Below are 23,456 nucleotides of genomic sequence, written 5' to 3'. Positions count from 1 at the left end.
CACTGCAGAAAGTTACAAAGGTTTTGGAAGTTAAATTACACATTTGTGCAGCAATTCTAGGAGAAATGCAGGGTTGGGAGGGTGGCCTAATGGTTAAGGTGTATGCCTTACAAACACAAGGTGCAGGGTTTGAGTCTCACAAGGGATAATTGGCTAAGCTTAAAATGGCTCGCAAGAGCAGATAGCTTCGTACTAATCTATGAACCTATACACAGTCTGAAGAAGCACACAAAACTCAGACACAGTATAGCAAGCTGTATTTTCACTTCCTTCCTAAAGATAGTTTAAAAGTCTGCTACAATTAATCTTTCATAATGTCAGCAAATATACACTGAAGAGCAGTGTAACCAGAATACGGCCCTTGTGTACACCTCCTGTATCAGGAGAAGAAGCATTAACAGTAACTAAATCACATGTGTCAGAATAAAAAGGATGAGCTCTACCTCTTCTATTAATAGAGCTCTCTTGAAGTGCTGCATCCACCTCCCTTTCTTTATAACCCCTTTATAAATGTAATCAATGGGCAAGACATGCGCATTTCTCGATTAAACAATAAAGATAGCTTATATTATAGTGATGTTAGGAAGTTGAGGAAAGACTTTATTTGTAGGGGTTATAAAGAACAGTTGGTGGATGCAGCACTTCAAGAGAGCTCTATTAATAGAAGAGGTAGAGCTTGTCCTTTTTATTCTGACACATGTGATTTAGTTACTGTTAATGCTTCAGAAGGGGAATCTGTATGTGCCAGGAAGGATGTACCTTTATCAATACACTATACTAGTGATATTAATAATATTCTATGTATAGTAAATGACAACTGGCCTATTTTACATTTAGATGAAGGCATAAAGAAAGTGGTAGGAGATGAGCCTAATTATGTTTTTAAGAATAGGAAAAGCCTTAAATGACAACTATGCTACAAAGCTAAGCCTCAGGATGGCCATGATGTAAATAATTTGTGTGTAGGGACCACTAGGTGTTCGAGTTGCAATTTTTGTAAATATATAGATGTTTCCACTGGTTTTATTCATCCTACTACCTGCGTTAAGTATGACTTTAGAGTACAAGTTAATTGTAGAAGCAGGGATTTAGTTTATTTGGCCAGCTGTAGAATCTGTAAATGTTTTTATATAGCTAAAACTAATAGATCCCTCATGGAGCGCATTAGAGAGCATCAGTATAGCATTAATAGACAGGATACAGATAATGCCCTAGCAAAATATTGTGCAGAGTGTGGTTCTGAACATGTTTTTGGTTTTAGGGTAGTAGAAATGGTAGTACCTAATGGCCGTGGAGGTGATCTTAAGAATTACATGGAGGGGCATGAGTTACACTGGATCATTAGTTTGCAGGCAGAAAAGTACCCAAGTATTAATGGAAGGACTTCCATTAAACCTATATTAAAGGGTTGGGGTCTTTTTAAATGAATATTGCATTATTTGTTACTTAATTATTTGTTGTTTTTTATTGGTTGTTTTAAATTGATGTGTTAATGAATATATTTATATAAGCACATGTGATTTTAGATGGTTTGATGGTCTGATGACACACAGTTGTCTGTGTGAAAGTGCTTACCCATTTTTTATTAAAGTCAGTTTCTGATATATGCTCTTGGCTGTGGCTTGGTGTTTATCATTCTCTTTAAGATTATTTGCTTGCTGTTGAACACCACTTGTCCTTGGGAGAGTTGTCTATCTGTTTTTACTTCTAAATAATTCCTGTTACCTCTTTCTTATATATCTTTCTCTTTTTTTTTCTACCCAATTTTAAAGTCTGTTTTTCTTTTCTCTTACCCAACAGCTAATTCTTTATCACTGCATGCATGATCATAAATAGCTATTGGGTGATTGCCAGAACCTTCAGTTAGATACACATGCTCCTGTGAACTATAAATTCTGTCTAGTCTAACCCAGTTATTCTATCTTGGGGAATAATATATAAATCTATCTGATTTCCTGCTACTTAATTCACATCTTTCGTACTAAATATTCTTCAAAAGGCAGTTTTAAGCCTGACCAAGCTTTCCAAAAATATTAGACAGGTATTGGTCTCTTAGGATTTTTAGGGGGGTATATACACTTAGGCATGAGTGATTAAGCTTTTAAAAGCTTCGTCTCTCTAATCGAGACATAGGTGCCATACCTAGGGTAAGTCTATGATTCCTCATTGAGCATGTTTTGCTTGAATAAGTGCAGGGAAGATCTTTGATTTACATGGATGGGAAGCCTGTTCCAGAGAAGGGTAGTCCTAAGGTACATAGTTATCCCTCCAGCATGTTCTATTTGTGTTGCAGGGGAGGTTTAGGTTCCCGGATCAGGCATTTCAGATACTATTTGTTTTGAGGATGTACAACAGGTCCATTAAGGCTGAATTAGTGGAAGATTTGTAGGTAAGGCATTGGTTGCATCTTAGCAGCATGTAGAATACCATACATAAGGACAAGGCTTTGATGTGGTCTGCATAGGAATTATTTTCTAAACCATGTATTCTTTTTGTGAGGTACCTTTGTGTACACTCCAATTGTTGCATAGGGGTCACTGTACTCAGTGAAGCATCTTATGTAAGCATAGTACAATGGAGCAGCGACATCTCTGGACCTGGATGCCATACCCATTCTTATAACTTGTGCAACATAAAATGATTTCATTTCTAGTCCAGACACGATAGTCAAAGGCCAAGTTACTGTCTACATGCATTCCCAAATTCATGACTATTGGATCTACTCTTAGGCATGTATTATCAATGTAATAATTTGTGGGGATGGCTGTCTTGCTGAAGAATATTATTATGAACTTCTTGGCATTGACATTAAGATTGTGACTCTTGCACCAGTTATTAGTTTGTGTCAGGCCTTCTTGGAGTGTCTTGGGGGGATTCAGTGACTGCACCTAATTTACATTCACCTTCAAACTTGGTCAGCCAGAAGTCTATGATGTTACCCTTAACTTCACAGAAGTAGATGTCAAACACGAGTGACGAGTGACCCCAGCACTGATCCTTTTTGTGGAAGTAGACTCCCTTATCCTTATTTCTTGAGAACTGTCTGTAATACAGTTGGCTATCCATTTGGTGATGAAGGGGTTAATACCGAATTCAATGAGTTTACTTACAATCCTCACATGGGCTATTGCTTTGAATGCTTTGATCATGTCAAGGTAGGCAGTGTGTACCATCTTGTCCTCATCCATTGCTTTGTGACCTTCCTGAAGAAGTTCACCAGGTAGAGTAGGCATGATCTGCCCTTAATGAAACCAAACTGAGTTGGATCTAATGTCTGTAGCTTTCCTATGTTGTTATTTAATTTATTCATGATTAATTTTCCATGGCATTACATATTAGACTAGTATGGGGGTCAGGGGGGTAAAATTATAGCTAAATTTGTCAACCAGTAGATTTGCTACATATTCCAGCTAAGTACAGGTGGTTCCATTTACAATTATTTCATTACATTGTTGTGTATTGCATTTAAGGTTGTGCACATAGCTGAATAAAGCTTTGTGATTGTCCTTGGCATGGACGGTTATATTTGCGTCAGATTAGGTGTAGGTAGACTTGATAACCCTACCCTGAATTCCTTGATTCAACTGATGACAGAGTTTTTAACCTTGCCAGCTATTTAACTTCTACCTTCTAATTTTCACCATGATTTTCTTCATTTTGTTATACAGTCTATTGATGTTTGTATTTCAGCAGGGTGGCTTGTTTTTTGAGTTAGTCCTACACTTGTTACAGATGGGTACAGCTGATTATATAGGGTTTCCTTGGACAATTCCAAATAAGCAAGCAGTGTTCTCATTGTTTCTCATATATTTCTGCAGAAGTCTACCCTCTTTTATTATATTTTCCCTTCCCATTCTCCCAATACAACTTCACTATTGCAAATCAAGTTCCAATCTAAACTCATAAATAATATTCCTTGCTGAAAGCCGATTATTTCTTCTAATTTTAAGTTCCATAATAGCAGTTGTAGGTTAATATAATTACACACCAGTGTAATCCTCCTCCCCTCTCAATAGTCCCTTACTAACACAAATCTATTCTATTTTTCCTCTTCTATCACTATTGAAGCCAGCTAGCAATCAGTATTATTACTTCTCTTTTCCTTCGTCCCTGATATTCTGATGAATGTCCACCCTGCAACCCTTTCTTTTTCAAATTCATATGTTCCTTCCTATCCAAATGTGTCTCTTGCAACAGTGCTATTTGCACTCTACACTTCTTTATATAATTCAATCTCTTTGCTTTTTGTCTATACCTGAAAGACCATTAACATTCCATGATAACATGGACAGAGTAGCCATTATGACAGAAAGGTATTACTCCCACCTGTTATACATAACAGTTCTTCTGAATGTGCATTTCTAATTTTTGGCTTACATGTAGACACTAATGTTTTGCAGACTGATCTTTTAATCATTTGCATCTTCTAATTTCCATTTGAAACTATGTCACATTTCACATGACCTTTTGCTTCAATGTAAACACTAAAAATTGAAATACATTTTAAGAGACCCTGTGACATCTCAGCACTGGCACAGTAATCAAGGACCTTCAATCCTCACCACTGGCAACAATAAGGGACATACACAACAGGAGGATGACAAGTATAGACACACACACACACACACACGCACACACACACACACACACACACACACACACACACACACACACACACACACACACACACACACACACACACAGTGAAGTTCAATTCCCCTTAAGAGCACACAGAGATCACAGTCAGTCTGGGACTGATTTCTCCCTCTTTTTTTCTGATCCCCAATAAGACTCCCCACTGGCACAGCTATAGAGTTGAGTCCTTAGCCAGGGTTCCAAGCCAAGTCCTCCCAACACTGTTTCTGTCCAACCAGTGCTTCGAGTCCCTGCCCAAGTAGCTGACACACACACACACACACACACACACACACACACACACACACACACACACACACACACACACACTTACTTTGAGATTTGATGTATACACACACACCTGGGAAATGCTGACACAGGTTTACTAGCTATGGCCCCTTATGCCCAGACTACAAGGTAGTTACTGCCACCAGAACCCCTTATCAGCTACTTTAAGGCCTTTCCCAAAGGGTGAACAATCCTACTGTGTAATGTTACTATTATCCAAATGGTAAGTGTGACCAAGACTTGCAAGGCTATTTAGGAGTGGCTTGTATAATGTCACCAAATATATGCAAGTACCCTAAGAGCTTAAATATGTCTCACAAATATTAGCCACAAAGCTAGGTTTAAATATATTTAATAATAAATAAAAGAACAAGACAATACTCAATCAACACAGTAACTACAGAGTTCAGAATCACACAGGGGTGGCTCGTGCTATTGGACTGCAGCCCCCAGCTGTAAAAGGAAAAGAACAGAAGTTGTAAAACTAGCTATGAGTCCCGGAACTGCGCATGCATGCTCAGCAAGTTCCTATCCAGACTGCCGTCTAACCAATCCAGATTACAAAGAGAAGGCATCAGTGCACAGACCACATAGACGGAAGGAGAATGGACTGCAACCTCTGCAGTCTAGATAACAACTGATTGGCTCCAAGCCTGCAACATCTGTAGTCTAGATAGCAACTGATTGGCTTCTGGCTCAGGAAGATGCAAGGGAACTGAAGTAATCTTCTCACTGCCCAGATCGAGAATTCATATTTGGTGCTCTTGGGACACGGACTGATGATGTTTTTCCTCACTAATGCTGCTGAGCTGCAAGGGAATATATACAGAGCTGCAATTCGGCTCGGACAGATGGTTTTCTGCGTGTGTGTGTGTGTGTGTGTGTGTGTGTGTGTGTGTGTGTGTGTATGTGTAAAATGCACCACTTGAATATTCCTGATGGCTAGAGTTACTCTGGCTCAAACCCTGTACCTTGGGTACAGGTAGCAAAAGCCTGAATTCCCCACCCACCATCACTGCAGATTTTTGCCTCATATTTTTGTTCTAAATCTGTTCTATTCCTCATAAAATCTGTGGTTTTCAGGATTTTTGTAATAAATGACAGACATTTGAATTTCATACTTCATATTCTTCAGAAAATACATGGTAACACTACACAAACCCTTTTATTCTAGCAATTTTCTAAGTTTATAAGATTAATATTTGAAAATTGTCCCTATTTTTGGGGCTGTATTCCCCCATTATTGGCTTTGTCCAGGTTTTTTGTGCTAAGAGGTTAAGAGCTATGGTGAGAACTGAATTCACTGAATATGTTTGGGGGCTGTATTCCCCCATTATTGACTTTGTCCAGTTGTTTTGTGCTAAGAGGTTGAGAGCTATGGTGAGAACTGAATTCACTAAATGATAGCCATTTATGTTTCAGTCTTTGTGTCTTTCAAGAAACAGCTTATATGGCATAGTGGTATGTTGCTCTTGCTCTGACTGTAGTGCACAGGGTCCTGGGTTCAAGACTAGACAGTGAAATGCATGGTGGTAACATCACATTTTATTCTAGCAACTTTCCATGATTATACAAGCAATGCTTAAAATGTGTTTCTGGTTTTGTGCCCCCCCCCCCAATAAATTTTGGCTTTTTCCAGTTTTCTTGTGCTGCAAAGTTGAGAGATACAGTTGTGTCAAATGGATTTTACAAGGAGCTGAGAGCTTCAGGGGAAGAGAAGTTTAGTTCTGCTTATGCTGAGTCTGCTTGCATTGTTAATAGCATAACAGGTTGAATACTTGCTTTTGATGCAGAAGGCTGTGGGTTCTACTCCCACAGTATTTAGATACATTGCTGATACTGTACTGTGTTGTACTTTTAAAGGGGATGGATGCTGCAGTCCTGAGAATGTCCTCTTTGGTGGAGATACCTAGATACTATGAACCTGTTATCAGTTTGCTGTTCATTCCCTATTGCAATATTTCTAGCTCATCATTTTTTAATGTAACATAGGCAATTTATTCCTCAAGGGCAACAGGCACTTTATTTGCAACCTATTAATTAGTTACAGATCTCTTTAATGTGGAATTATTTAGATGCCTTTTACTTCTGCAGAGATTGTGGATTGTAGAAGTATGAATAGACTTTTATGATGGAAATGTTCTGAATTGGGCAGTTTTGTCATTATTGGTGCATGCATTTTGTCTCATTGTTTACTGGAAAAATGTTCAAAACCATAAATTTAAAATGCTGTCTAACAACTATACTGTATTATCCAAGGAATAAAATTTAATACAAATCAGGAAGGTGTTTATTGATTATCTGATCAGCTCAGGTACACCCCCTCCCAGTTCTTGGTTGGATTTGTTCAATTAGGAACCAGTTAAATCAGCACAAACTTTTTTTTGTTACTGAATACTTTCACTGAGTCTGAATGCTACTGAAAGTGATGAAGCCAGATGGAAGCAATCACTTCTCTTATATCTTCATTTTTTTTGGGGGGGGTTACTTATTGTCCACACCTAGGGAGTAAAGTCCATCATGTAGGATTTCTGCCGCACAATTGTCCCGGCTGAACTATAATGCTCAACTGTCCAGATTTTTGCAGAATTAATAGATTTTTGCTTCTTATTTTTGGTTTGTTCCTCATAAAATTTGTGGTTTTCTGGAAAATCATTTAGGAATGAAGTCACATAATGGCAGACATTGAGTTTCAGACTTCATACCCTTCAGAAAAATGCATGCTAACGCAATTAAGTTTATACAAGAACAATTTTTAGTACTATCTGTTTGTTCCCCCAATATATTTGGCTTTGTCCAGATTTCCTGCATTAAGAGGTTGAGAGGTATGCGCAAATAAATCACTTTACAGAATTAGGTATATCCAAACCTCTCAACTGTCCCTGATTTTGGCTCAAAATGTTGCTCTCCCCCTAATAATCCCTCCACAAAATGTCAATTTTGGAAGAAACGTGGAGGGTTTACAACTAATAAATAATTGTAATGATCAGCGTTACAGATTACTTTTATTTTAGAAATGCATGTAGATTCTCTTATTTTGTCAACTGCTCAAATTAACAGTACTAATGTTAAAAAAGTGTCCCTTCTTTGACAGGTTCCCAGCTGTATTGTGTGGTTATTTTATATTTTTGCATCACATTTTTGGTCCATTTTTCATAAAATTGTGGTTTTCTGGCAAATTTGTGGCAAATCATTAAAGATTAAAGTTAGAAAGTAATGACAGACATTTGAGTTTCAGATTTCATACCCTTCAGAAAATTCATACCAGTGCAAGACCTACTATTCTATTATCTTTTTAAGTTTATAAGAGCAATATTTAAAACTTGTCCTTATTTTTGGGCCTTTGTCCCACTTTTCTTTATGGCTTTTTCCAGATTTCTTGCTCTGAGGTTGAGAGGTATGACAAATATGTCAGGGCCATCACTGTCAGCTGGAGACATTTCAAATTGTGACATACGTGTTGCACCCCACCTCCCCATGTAGTGACTGGATGTGTCCAAGCAAGGCAAGGAGTAGTTAGCAGTGTAAGTGTGCAAAGTATGCCCCCATCCAAGGTAGACACAAGTACTACAGTGGCTTTTCATCTGCCCTTGATTTTGTAGAATGTTCTGGTTTTCTGTCATATTTTTATACTGTTTATTTATGCTTTTTATTATTCAGAAAATGTATGTTGTTGCAGTGCCTGTTGCTCTGTGTTTAAGTAGCAATGCTTTACTGACCATCAGGTAAGCTTGTCTGAGATTGTAAAATGCAAGTAAGCTTTAATAAGCATATTCTTAAAGAATTATCAACATTGAAAGCCTTTTTGTTGTTGCCATGCAGAAAATATTTACATAGCTAGATGACATATAAGCCTTAGGTATTGAAATGTACATGACAGTATTTGTAATAAAGGACAGGATTACAGTATTTTCAGAAGCTCATTACATTTGTTGGAGACTTGCAGTCATCTTTGCAGGCTTTACCCATAAACTAAACAGAATGCCAATCTATCATGTATGGTCCAAAACCTGTGCAGTAATCCTTTAAGTAATTTATCTTGAGCTTGTTTCTTGTTTGCTGTTAATGTTTTACTGTGATCATGTTTTCCCCATGAAACAAGTAGGCAGTTGTTGTCAGGCAGCACCACAGCAGGTCTTTTTTTATATAAGAAACATTTTTACAAGTGGAGGTAATCGGTATCACAGAGATAGCTACTTTCATCATGTTACTTGGTACTTTTATAAAGCTGAATATAAATTATAATTAGAACTGCAGTGCATGGAGAAGTGGTTTGAGTTGAGTGCTGCTTGTTTTTTTATACTTTATTTCAACTGGCATTCCAGTAAAGTTATTTTTTCATGCCTCACCATCTTTTTGTTTCCATCTAGGTATTAAGTAAGTTGCCATGTAGCCAATGCACTGAAATATTTTTTTTCTTCTCCACTTCATTTTGTCTTAATTGGACTCTCATAATGATGGTTTGGCACCCAGGGCAGCGTATTTAATTAAAGTTCCAGTTTTTGTGGTTTTGAGCATAGCTCTGCCCCTTTCTAGTTGGCCACACCCCCTCCCATTGGCCACACCCATTCAACTGTCTCCTGCACACACCACCCCTTTGATTTGAAGTCACCAGCCACCACTGCAATCACAGGAAATATTTTAAAACAACATTACAAGACAGTCTCAAATAAATACAGAAAACATCTAAACTCATATTTACTATATTCCTGTATATATCTAAGAGAGATACTATGCCCTAAGTCTTACTTATAGACAACACACAAGCAGAAGTGCTGATGATGGATGTTTCTAGATCAAAGACAAAATACAAAATGCGCACAGTCTCTCTCTCTCTGAGAGAGTTCTTAAATTGCTATCAAACATTACTGCTGGGTCAGCTTGGATGACATTACTCTTTGTCACCTGCATTCATTTCCCAGGCTAACAGAAACTAACATCTCTGTGTTAAAAATACATATCCCTCATATGTTTGCAAAACTTGGAAGTCATAAAACAATAAAGTGCTTTTACATTTGAAACCTAGTAATTATTTCTGTTTCAAGACAATAGAAAAACCTCTAGCTCTAGATGTTGTGTCTCCTGATGAGCTGAAACTGAGAGATAACACAATCGTAAAACACTTTAATTTCAACTTATTTTCTTGGAGTTTTGAAAGTTAACTCTATATGTTCCAGCTTCTACTATTAAAACATACATTTGCACAGGTATATAGTTTATATACATTTCTGTTCTTTTCCAGTAGGATACACTGTGGACACATCCTTGAAGCTTAGTACTGTACAAACCCTGTTCAACACACATTTCTGCACCAGTAGTTTAATATGCACATATAGTTCTCTTACATTTGTAAGACAAGCATATGAATCATATTAATATTCACAAGTGACACAGAATTATTTACAAAATTCCAGTTAGCTGGGCTGGCAGTGTCACAGACCCTATCCCTTTTAACTTAGAACAAATACACAACATTAATCACATAGATTATAGGTTCATAGATTAGTACTAGACTAACTATCCTTGTGGGTGATTTCAAGCCTAGCCAATTACTCCATGTGAGAATCAAACCCTGCACCTTGTGTTTGTAAGGTAAACACCTTAACCATTACACCATCCTCCCAACCCCAACATTTTCAACAAATTAAGTTTACCCCCCCCAATAAGGTCAATTGCACCAAACTGAAGGCTGTACCAACAGTTGCTACCTAATCTAAAATTAAGATTACCCATGCTAAAATGCCTGTAATAGCCTGCATTCTCATTTATACCGATTTGTATTTGTCCTTTTTTATTTCTATTCCCCTCTCAGATATGAAAAAAAAACAACTTGCATGCTTTCAGTAAATATTAACTTTTAGCCCTAAGAAAAGGTACATTAGCTACCTTTAAATAAATAGACTAAATTTTGGACTGTTTTATTAAATGTATTAACACTGATGGGAGGCTCTTACTTCTCATTCACTTCCCGCAGTTTTAAACTTTATTTTACACTGAACTGCTTGCCACCTTACTTTTAAATGTTAACTTTCTCTCAGCAAAGAGTGCTCAGAACTCTCAAAATTAATGCCTGCATCTGCAAACAAATGGTCTTCAAGTAACAGCAATCAACAATGAGGACAGAAACAGCTAACAACTTTGTAGATGCACGAAAGAATCTTTTTAAATGTTACACAGAAAATGGTGTACAGACGTACTTGGCCAACTACCTGTGCCTCATTTCTCTTGTCTCCTACAAAAAGCATTTGCTAAGGGAAAAACAATAAAAATTTTGCAGGTGCAAGAATTCTATAATTTTGTCTTATTTTTCAAGCCGATTTGCTTAAAAAAATCTACATCTTAATCTAAGGACATTAATTTAGACATCAACCCTTGTAAAAACAGAGGAAAATATTATTTTAATTTTATATATATCATTAGTAGCCCAAGATCCCAACATAATATTTAATTTAACTTGCTTCTGGTCGTCCTTTCTTATTTTGTTACAGTATAAAAAATAAAACTTGTACATCTTACAACTAGAAAAAGAACTTGCTTGCTTTAACATCTTTAGCATATGCAACAGTCACTGATAATACTCCCCCACCTCACATTTAAAATACTTGACTGCAGACTATGCAAAACTATTTTACAATATAACATGCAATTTGCATCATGACTTTTTATACAAATATTAATAAGAACAAAAACAGTTTTACATACACGTGGTTTTCATTTCCTTCAGTGTCCTTCTATATATTGATGGCATAAGGTGGGATATATGCTTTACAGTTCACCCACAGGTTTAGCAAAGTCCAGTCCTTCTCAATCACCTTTTCTTGCAAAGCTATATTTCACATGCCTTTTCTTATATTCACTGGGATCAGTGCTTTATAGTTTCACATGTTTTCACTAATTTCAGTGTTGCTGGTCTTCTTTCTGATTATATTCATCCCTCAATATCAGTCTCTAGTTCATGTCCAAGGCACTCCTGACACTTATAGTCAGCTCCTGTACTTTTTTTTCTGTACTCAAGCATTTCTACTTAGAACAATGGAAAAGGCTTCACTTGCAAAGTTTCTGTATGGACTTTGTTGTCAGAAAAATAAGAGGCAGAGTCTCCTTCCACTTGCTGTCTCACTCCTTGATGGATAAACTTTTTTATTTCCTCCTTAGCCTGTTTTGCATCAAAAATGTCTCTGATCCTCCTGGTAAGACATTCTGAAGACAGATACACCAATTCACTCTCCATCACAAGCAGTTGAACACCAAGTCCAATGTATGCCCATGTATATTTATGGGTAGCAGAGGTAGCCACCTGAACGAACTAAAATCCCTGCATGATACACAGGATTTCTTTAACAAGAATGAAAAACTTAATATCTGTCTCTATGGTGACATTGCTCAAAATTAATCACTCTGTATATGCCTGCCATTAGGAGATATTATCCATAGGACAGTTTTAAACTGTCATTGTTATGTTGACAGAATTTAGCTTTACTATATCTTCTCTCCTCAGTTTTCTATATTTATCTTAAACAAACTTACATTGGACTTGGAATGCATCTGCTAAAGGATGGTTGATAATCAGTTGAAACTCAACACCAGCAAGATAGATGCTGTGGCCATTCATGCCACCATTTATAATTCTTCTGCTCCAGTTTTGTCCTGTGATATAATCTATAGTATTGAAAAACTGGAATTTGTGTCACAAAGGTGTATAATTTAGGTGTTATAGTTAATGACCGGTTCATCCCTGGGGACAAAATGGCTGCTGTCATTGAATCATATGTTATAATCTGAGAAATATCTTCCTAATTGGATTTTATTCCTTTAGTTGTTTTTACGTGTTTCTGCATTCTCCAGTCTCTTGGTGGGTGGACTGCTGCAGTTCCCTCTATTTGGGGCTGCATAACACTTAACTAGGTTAACTACAGTTAATGCAGAGTTCTGTGACATAGGTATCTACAGGGCACATAGATACCATCACATTTTGCTAGTGTTGTAGAGTCTACAATGGTTGCTTATTAAGTCTCATATTGCTTGCAAAGTTCCTGTCTTGGTTTATCTTGTCCTTCATACCTTGTGCCCCCCTTACCTTAAGGAATGTCTTAGCTGTTATTGGCCTGCTCATACTCTGTTTTTTTCCACACCTAGGTTGCTAGAGGTTCCAATGATTTGGTTTAAATCTTCAAAACAACATTCTTTTGCACATGAGGGGGTCATGTTTTTGGAACCTTCTGCCAGGGTGGTTAAGGCCGATCACAACACTTGATAGTTTTGAAGCACTCTCTCAAAACTTACTGTTTTGATCTGGTCTATGAAGGATAGCTATTTTTGCTATATTCTGCAGTGTTTGCTTGCTTAATTGTCATTCCTGTTTGTGTGTGTGTGTGTGTGTTGTATGTTCTGTAATACCGTTTAGCTTCAGATTTGATTTTGAATTTAAGGATGTGCACTTTTCCACTTGAATTCACATTGCAAAAGGCTAGCAATACAAATATGTGTGTCTGCATGTACATCATGTTTGTAGATTTTAATGGCAAAAAAATAGCCCACAATATCAGGACAACTTGTGCCTGTACATGTCTGCGACCTGCACACTAGTGTTATGGACTGTCTAATATATGTGCTGCCATACAGTGCTGACTAAAGCTGTCATATGCCTACACATGTGTCCCTCCATGTTACAGTAGAGCCGTATCACTTCATTTACCAAAGTGATCCCAACTGACAGCAGCAGAGATGCCTACCTTATACTATACTTACTTGGCACACATACTTGCTGTATATGGCCCCATATCTATCCCCGCAGCTGTCATATGGCATACCCACAGCTGTTCCTTTAATTATTGCATGTTTTTTGTAGGCTACCCTTTTGTCTGCAGCTGTCAGTCTACCAGTTCTACTGGTGTACATTTTTATAGCACTGTCTCAGGTGTTCTGACAGACAAAGTAAACAGCACAGGCTGGACAATTTCAACCCTGCTGAAAATGATGTCATACAACAAGCACTTAAGACACTTGGAGAGCACCTGATGTGTTATTGACCAGCCTTTATGTGACAAGGTGAGGCAGTGATCCACAACATAAATGCCAAAGGAGGAGAGCTGGAATCACATATTATAATAGTATCATAAACATGTTACTAGCATATTTCTTCATGTCAAGGCAAAGGCACATTCAATAGCAGCACAGCAGTCATCCATGGGGAGGATAGGGCACCTGGGAGCAAAAGGCTGACAGGGCCATAGGAATTTGTGGTGTCCTGCAGGGGGACTCAGGTTCTGGGATTATCTTTAGAGTAATAGATGCCATTATAAGGATGGATCCACCACATGTGTCTCCATGGCTGATGCACCAGGTAAATACCTTTTACACCAGATTATTGTATAGTTGCACTGCTCATACATATTATAAGCGCATCACAACAACGTTTGCTATGTACTGTTTTAAGTGCACCAGATATTCATCTATGTCAGAAAGACAGCAGAGGTAAGCTGGGTTTGTACAGAACATCTTCCATGCACGTCTTAAGTGTACATGCTACAGGGTCAAAGTTTTGGCAGAGGTGTCCATGTTCACTCTGATGTTTTTTTGCTGTGTATTTACACGGCAGACTACAGCTATGGTAACAGTTGTAGAGGTTGATGCACAACAGGCTTACATTGCATCATGTAGTAGACCAATGATGATGATGAAACAAAGATGCCTGAGCCACAGTCTAAAAATGAAGTGGCACTGTATTTCTGCATCCTGAGTACTCTCCCTCACTATAGGCAGAATGTGTGGCCTCACCTACACAAGGCTATACAGGGAGAGAGCACACCCTCCCTAGTGTGGGAGGAATGTCCCATGGCTCTCACAACTGGAGCTGCTCCATCTGAAGCCACAGAAGCAGATTCACACACACTAAATCTGAATTGGTTATATGCAGAATTTTCCAGCCTTGTAAGAGCACCTGACATCATTGTGTCACATGTCCCTGACATTTCAGCAGTACTCATAATCAGTTAGCAGTTGTGCTGCAATATTACCCAGACATAATCCTCTGCAATGTCATCCAGCATGGACCTCATAGCTATCCTACATGGTATTTTCGAGGACATTGAGGTTAGGGACACAGTAATTATTGGTGTCCTGAGGTCACTGCTTGAATACAGTGCTTCCATCTCTACCTCCATGAAAGGAATTGCCAGTGCTACCATCAATACACTCAGAGGCTGTGCTGTATGAAGTTAGGGGAAGTCATGTACAATGGTCATGTAGCGGCACATCAAATATATCACAGTACGAAATTCTGTGTGACAGAGAATATCTTTCACCCCAGGATGGCTGCATCCGTATCAGGCCACAGTAACATAGTGGATTCCCCTCCCCTTTACTGGTAGAAATAGTATATGACACCAAATATTCACCTTCTCTTGACCCAAACTCAGACTCCAACATATGTAAAATACAGACACATGTTAAATATAAACTACTATGAACAAAGTCTGCAAATTTTTTTCTTCTTACAGAGCCCTGAACTCATCACTGCCAACTTATATGACAGTGAGTCTGGCTACTACTTAGCTGTAAAATGTACGAGCTGTTAAAAGTGGGACATTGTCTCCTCCTCAAAAAAAAATAAAAAAATAAAATAAAGTTACAAATCAAGCAGCCTAACTACACACTTAGAGATGGTCAAGAAGATGCCATCACCCTCATTAGACATTGTTTTAAAACCTCCACAGAAAATAAGTTTTCTCAGCTAGGCCCAGCTATTTGGATTTACCTTCCTGCAGAAGTGAGGCAGCAAGAGATACTTCAATTATTTAGAAAAAAAACAAAAAGAACACAGCCTGATAGTTATACTGCATGCAATCATAAATAGTCTGTGTAACACCGCACTGTCACTATGTATTTGTCAAGGCCACTTCACCTGCACTTCTATGTAGTGCGCCCTTCACTGTCTGAGGGGAGGACATGCACATGCTAAGCATGTTCCTGTTCCTTCACACTCTCAGTGGACAAGGGTGTTGATGCACCTTCTCTGCTGGACATGTGTGCATGCAGTCTGACCTTACCATTATCATAGGAATGGCCTGCTTGAATCCTCACAACTATATTATGTACCAGGCAACATAATATGAATATCTTAGAGGGTGTTTGAATCATACTAGAGTGCTCCTATACATGTTGAGACAATGGAAGCAGACTTTAAGCATGACAAACATATGCTGTTTGATGTTATGTGTTTATCAATGTACCATGTTATACTGCAGTTCAGTCATGCTCTTATGTGTTTTCATATGTACATCATAAACTAGGGCTGTAGTGGGTATCCAGTATTACCTGCAGTAAAGTATGAATATGATGATAATGATAATAATAATTGCCATTCACTAAAATTATGATGATGATAATAATTTGCTAACCAGGTAGGCCCATTGAACATACAGTTCTTTATCAGGGGCAACCTGAGAGCAATGTCTGGTTAAGTGACTTGCTCAAGGTTACACAGTAGACAAATAAGGGATAACAGAATCAAATCCTATAGCACAGGAACTACAGCTCACATCCTTGACCTTCTACTGGGGGTTACTACATAATGGACTCATTAGATTTGCAACCATATACTTTAACGTTAACTGCAGTGTCTGCACTTACCAACCTTATAGCCCTGTGTGACTTCATTATGCAGAAAGAAGCAATACAGCTGAAATGTGTGCCAGGTAATCTGAATTGAACAAACTGCCATGGTGTTGTCAGGTACATTGGTCATGATCCCACACAAATCACACACTACCTGTCTGTTTACAGAATTGGGTCCCTTCTTATTTACAAATCCTTGTGGCTATAGAACATGTGGAGCATTTATTGTTACATGTGTGCAATCTGTGGCATCCGGTACCTCAGAGAGCTGACCATGGTTCGAAAGACATGCATGGTGTTGACTCTGTCCTGTGGTGTGCTGGGGAATCATATGTGATCCCCATATGTAGAAACATTATGGTGAGGAACTTTTTGATTATTCTAGAGGCAGAGGCATATGAAATACCTAGTATGTTCCCAGTGGGACTCCAAAAGATTCCTGGACAGAACTCTGTATACCTTTGTCTCCATGCATTCTTATTGATTCCATGCATGTGGGACACCTGCCAACCAAGGCCCATATGAGCTCCCAGCCAATCCTAAAATGACCCATAATCACTTTTTCTGGTGAAACTGTGGAAAGTCAGTTAATGACAGAACTGTTTACATTGGTGCTAGATGCCACACATACATATTTTATGTTTTTAACATTTTTTGAATTATCATTTAAGACATAGGCAAACATACATTTATATAAAACATGTTAACATATTCCCAGTTGCAAACATACCTCACATATATTCTTTTGTATATTTATCATCAGTTCATACATAAATTGGTCTATTCTTTCCCTCCCTTAAAACTCAGTCCTCCTCCAAAACATTATTCTGCATGTATTGTCCCCACAATTTCCATTTTTTCTATGTAATTTGCTCCTACCTTTTTCTAAAGATCCCACTTCCAGTTCATTTAGCTCTGTTAAAATAATCAATACTTCAAATACAGTTGGCTTAGACATCCACCAGAATTTAACTTAAGGCCTTACAATGTCTAGGCAGTTCAGATCCTGTATTCCAGCTAAAAAAATAATTTCATTAGTTACACCCATTTACTCACCCAATATTTCTGACAGAGTGCTCTGTATGGAATTTTTAAAGTCTTCTTTCACATTACACTCCCAAAATATATGTTCCCAGTTACCTCTTAACCATCACACCTCCAACATTTGACTTGGATCCCGAGAACTACCACGCCATCAGTCTGATGAGCCTGATCTGCAAGGCCATGGAACGTATTATCATGGAACTTATAAACAAAGACATTGGCAACCTTCAAACACTGGACCCCACGCAGTTTGGGTTTGTGAAGGGCCAATCTTGTCTCCTGAATCTGACTGACTTCTTCAAATCAGTCTCCAGAGCCATGGACAAGGGTAAGGTGGTCCACACAGCCTATCTGGACCTTGCCAAGGCCTTCAACACCATCCCCCACTCTGGAATCATAGATAAACTTACTAAGCTGGGCATTAATCCCTACGTCACTCGATGGATTGCCAACTGGCTTACTGACAGAACCCACACTGTAAAAGTAGCCGACTCCAAATCCAGCTCCAGACAAGTGACAAGTGGAGTACCTCAGGGTTCAGTCCTGAGACCGCTCTTGTTTGGCATCTACTTCTCTGAAGTACAGGCCAACACTAAGGGACTCTGACTACCAAAGTTCGCAGATGACTGCAAACTGGGAGCCATTACTGAATCCCCAAATGATGTGGATATTCTACAAAAGGGTCTTACAGAAACAGATGCTTGGTGCCAGAGCCATGGGCTCAAGCTCAATGCCAAGAAATGTATAGTTATCTCCTTTGGGAAAAAAACATGTATCCATGAATTACCACATAGGTGGCAGTACACTGAACACCGAAAGTGTGATAAGAGACTTAGGGACACAGGTGGACAGTGGTCTCACCTTCGATAACCACATCGCCACAACAGTCAGGAAATCCTTCTATGTGGCACACCTCATCACTAAGGGCTTTTCATCCACAAAAAAGGAGGTTATTGTCCCATTGTACTCATCCCTCATTAGACCCATTATAGAATACAATGTCCCGTTTGGTATGTACCTCTCAAGACATCTGCAACAACTGGAAAGGCAGCAGAAATAACTCACTAAAAGAATCACAGGCCTAAAGCAGATGCCCTATGCTGACCATATAAAAAAACTCCACCTATACTCTGCCGCATATTGTCTACTCAGAGGTGATCTCTGCTTAACATACAAGGCCATGTCAAACCCAGAGCTGTTGGACATGCTACACTTAAAGAAATCTCAGTCAGAGACACATGCTCCAGGGATCTAAACCTTGTCATCACAATGAACAAAACATGCTGGAGGGATAGGTTCCTGACCCAGAGACTCCCCCAGACTCTGGAAAAGACTGCCCATACTTGTCAGGCAGAGCACCTCTTTGGCCCTCTTCAAAAGGAACCTTGATGATTGGATGGGAGATAGGAAATTCACCCCGGGGATCACATCAGTCACCCTGCTAGACAGGGGTCCAGAGAAGTAAATACTGTGGGAAGAAATAGCCAGGGAACTGTTATGGCTAGGCCTGTATAGGCCCTAGGGCCGATAGCCTAGTACCAACTTATGAACCTATCTACCTGAGGAAAAATTGTTTGGAGTGTGCCAGCGTATAAAATACCTGTGCAAACATGTCACAGATACATATTTTCAGAAACCAGCAGCATTGAGAGACATGACTCTGAGCATTTTTCCTACATAAAAATACAAAATTGTTTGACACACTTTTCTCTTTATAAGCCAGCACAAATAGCAATGCTATGTCCTCTGTGGACAGCTATGAATTACAAATGTATTTACCTTACATTCAATTTAATATTATTAGGTCTTCATTTTACTGCTGTTTAATTTGCATGTTATCATGTAACTATTTGTGTAATAGCTACATAATATTTATTTTCTGTTGCACTTTTGGGATACCTGTAATGGAGCACAATGTGGGACTATGAATTGACATTAATCTGTGCCAGTATGCTGCCAATTTTGGCACAAGTAAAATCTTGACCACATTTTCTGCTGACTATATTAAGACACTGCATCTTTTTGCTATCTGCAGTAGATTATTATATAATGACATAGTCAGACTGTTTCCATAAATTATATTCTTCTATAATAGGCTCAAGTTATGAAACACATTATTGTACTAAAAATTATATAAAACATCTTTAGTGGAAGTAATATAGCTCTGGTTTATTCTGCTTTAACGTTTGTTGTACTATGATGTCAGAGATGATAATAATAAAGTTTAAAAGCAGCAATTTAGGGTATTTAAGAAACTGTGGGCAGCCACTTTGGTTGATTCTACTACAGAGAATGACAGCAGAACAGAAAACATCAACCTTTAGAGCCATTCTGACATTTGTACAGTTGTTTTAGAACTGTTACTATGTACTGAAGTATTTATGTTTTAAAAATACCTTAAACAATGTGTTTATTAGATATTACTGTAATTGTTTTTGATGAGGTCTATATACTGTATTGTTATGACTGTTTATCTGGGGGTATTCAAAAAGAATGATAACATGACTGTGCTGTAATAAGTAGCATAACCAAAGCTGTGCAACGCTGAGACAAGTATTAGGAAAACATAGCTGCTGACATAACGTGAACATGCCAGAGACAGTGCTACATAATGAAGCTGTGCAGTCACAAAATTGGCAGTCATCATATAAGTAAGCAGGCTGTGCTGCGACTGATCATGTGACTTAGGTCCATTGGCATGTAGGATGCATGCTTGCAGTGATGCGTATTCACAATTTACATATGTATCAAAGCACATCATATGTGCTACACTGGCACAGTCCATACAAAGGCTATGCAGCACATTGCCAACTGTTTTTATTATATAAATGGGAAGGAAATAGGATGATAAGACAGTCAGAAAAGGGGGAGGGGGTGCAAACACAAGGACAGAGGAAGGGGAAAGTGGAACGGGTTGGGTAAAGGAGGATATACTTTTTTAACAAGACAGGTGCTCTTTTTTATTTTTGAGAAGTAGGGTAGAGATGGCTGGAATCATAAGGAAGCTGCAGATAGGAAGGCAGCTATAGCAATGGCAGCAGGAGCAGACACACAAACATATACAAAAACTGACTGGGGAGGTGCTAATTCAAAAAAGGGGGCACAGTGAAGGGACAGAGGGTAGGCAAATGGTGACTATTAGACCTGGACAATAAACAGAGGAAGGTGAGTCACACGCAAGGAAGGGTAATACCATGATATGACATAGGGAAAGCTAGAACAGCCTGCCAAGCTATCTTAGAGGGGATCTCACCCAGAACTCAGTCACCTCTATGGTAGACATAATGAATGGTTACCGTCTCTGTTGGCACAATGGTTAGGGACGGACAGCTATGCAATTCAACTAGTCACACAAGGATGCACTTCAGGGTGTCAGTGCAGGTATCAAGCCACCAGTCCACCCTTGTCTTCACCAGCTTCTGCATCTTCTTTCAGATGACCCAGGATGGTTCTTCTGTGCTACTCCCTAATGAGGAGCCTATACTACCTACCAGAGAAGAAGCACTGGAGGCCCTAAGTGAGCCCTCTAGGTCACCTTCTACAGGATGGCCTTTATAACCATGTAGAGACAGAGTGCCTCTGGACTGCTGCAGACCCAACAGTTGTGAAGTGATCTGTGTGGGGTGTGCTGACCACTGCCTTACCACAGCCTGCTCCACAGATGATTCTGTAGAAAAAAAATGAAAAGAAATGGAAAGATACAAAACAACAAAGCAACATAATTAAAAGGAGAACATGACAAAAGAAAACCAGACACAAACAGCAATGATCAGTATGATGTGGTACACTGTATTAAGACAGGCCCTGGGGAAAAAAGTCATCCAGCAGAGCAATGCACAGCTATTGCTAGAGAATACCTATGACAGGACTAGGGATAAAACCAGGGGTTATGATTGGAAGCATAACTGATGCTGTTGTGCAGGACAGTAGCACACTGTATTGATGGAAATCATGGTTTATGTATGTGGACTGTAGATTTACACAGCTGTACTGCACAGATGGCTGGCTTCACCAGGGTCTCCACCCTGGCCATGGGTAATCATGTGGATGTGAATGAGACTAATCTAATTCCACAGTTGCACTCACCCCTGGCCATGGATAATTACTTGAATATGAATAACAACTCATCTAGCTCCACCATGGCATCCAACCCTTGCTAAGTATACGCACATGAACTTGGACAACATTCATCTGGTTCCATTGTTGCCTCTACCCCTGACCATTGACAATCATGTTCATAGGTAGGTACTAGGCTAGCTGCCCTTGTGTGCCATTTTAAGCCTAACCAATTTCACTTTCAAGGGTGAGAATCAAACCCTATACCTTGTGGGTTATATCAAACCCCAAATCCCCCAATGTGGATGTGGACAATGTTTTTCCAGTTCCACTGTAGGTACACCATACTGGACCCACTCAGATTCCTTCAATTTGACAGCAGACCACTATGCAGTAGATGCCCCCCACATGACAAGTACTTCTGGATGAACAGAGCATAGTGACACTCACGCACCTGCCAGCAGCACGCATCAGGGATCACTGTGACACTCCTGCACGTAAAACATGCTACTCACCCCTTGAAAAATGATATGGTGCTTACTGTGATGGATTTGAAATCTTCTTAAGACACTCAGTCTTGCTGGCTGGATTCTGCTAAAATTCAAAGTCTGGTTATATTTGCATTCACAGTCTGTTGCATACAAAAACTTGCAGAATATATACTGATGGGAGAATATACTTTGCAGCACCTGTCTTTAAAAGCAGTAACCAATAACTTTTATAATAAATCAAACGGACTAACGTTGCAGCTTAAAGTACTGTTCCACTTTACTTCTCATATAGTACAGATGATGTGAGAGATATAACATTTACATCAAGACAAATGTGTCTCTACAAATACCTCTAACATAACTGGATTCATACATATCTTTATATACAATTTTAGTCATGCACATACATATACATTTCCTTGTGGTATTCTATTTTGGAGAATTGCTCATCCTGTAGAAACAATACTAATTGTTGCAGATGCTGATGCAAATGCTGACTTGATAATATTATTTTTTAAGCTTCCTTGTTTAACAATGTCTTGTCACATTTTTGCTGAATTTATAAAAAGCCAGCTTTTCTGACAGTGTGAACATCCTGTTTTTTGTCTTTTGTATAAGAACATCTGTTCTTGTGTCAACTGCAGAAAAAGGAAACACATTGTCACAGTGTTCTTTAAAAGCAGATTTAGCATTTTTGCTCTTGCATACATCCTGTTTTTAAGTCTGTAAGGGAAAATGTCCATTCAGCAGATTTCTTATTTTCCAAGCCATGGTCATTTAGTATGAATGCTGATCACATATTACTAAACTCTGTTTCTACATTTAAGCAAGCTTTTTCTTTCGGCATATTTACAACATAATTAATTTCAGCCTTATATTCATAATATCTAACAATTCCCTCTGTTTTTAAACATTAAGAAACAAAATCTTTAGTCTTCTTTTGATACAAGTCAAAATGCAATTTTACATAGTTAATACAATGATATTAAAGTATTACTACCAAACCTGAATGTATTTAACAATTTTTCTTTTGCAGATCATTCTATGAAAATATTTCATCAATAATGAGCTGTGTCTGCTTTAATTTAACTTGATTAATTTATTCTTTTGCAATCACATAATTTAATTTATGACTTAGAACTGTTTTATTAACTCTTTGCAACTGCTGAATTAACTATAAGAGACAAGAACCATGTGCTACTGCAAACATTTATACACTGCTGAAAATATACAGTTTCAATGTAATTTTAACCATCACATTGTGTTTATGTTTCTGAACTGCCCATTAACATCTTGGTTGACAGTGAAGTGAACATAAAGTACTGA

This window comes from Protopterus annectens, chromosome 2.part2, assembly GCF_019279795.1.
Source record: "Protopterus annectens isolate FY-2018-M chromosome 2.part2, PAN1.0, whole genome shotgun sequence".
Classification (NCBI taxonomy): Eukaryota; Metazoa; Chordata; order Ceratodontiformes; family Protopteridae; genus Protopterus; species Protopterus annectens.
Note: the sequence above shows the minus strand (reverse complement) of the source record.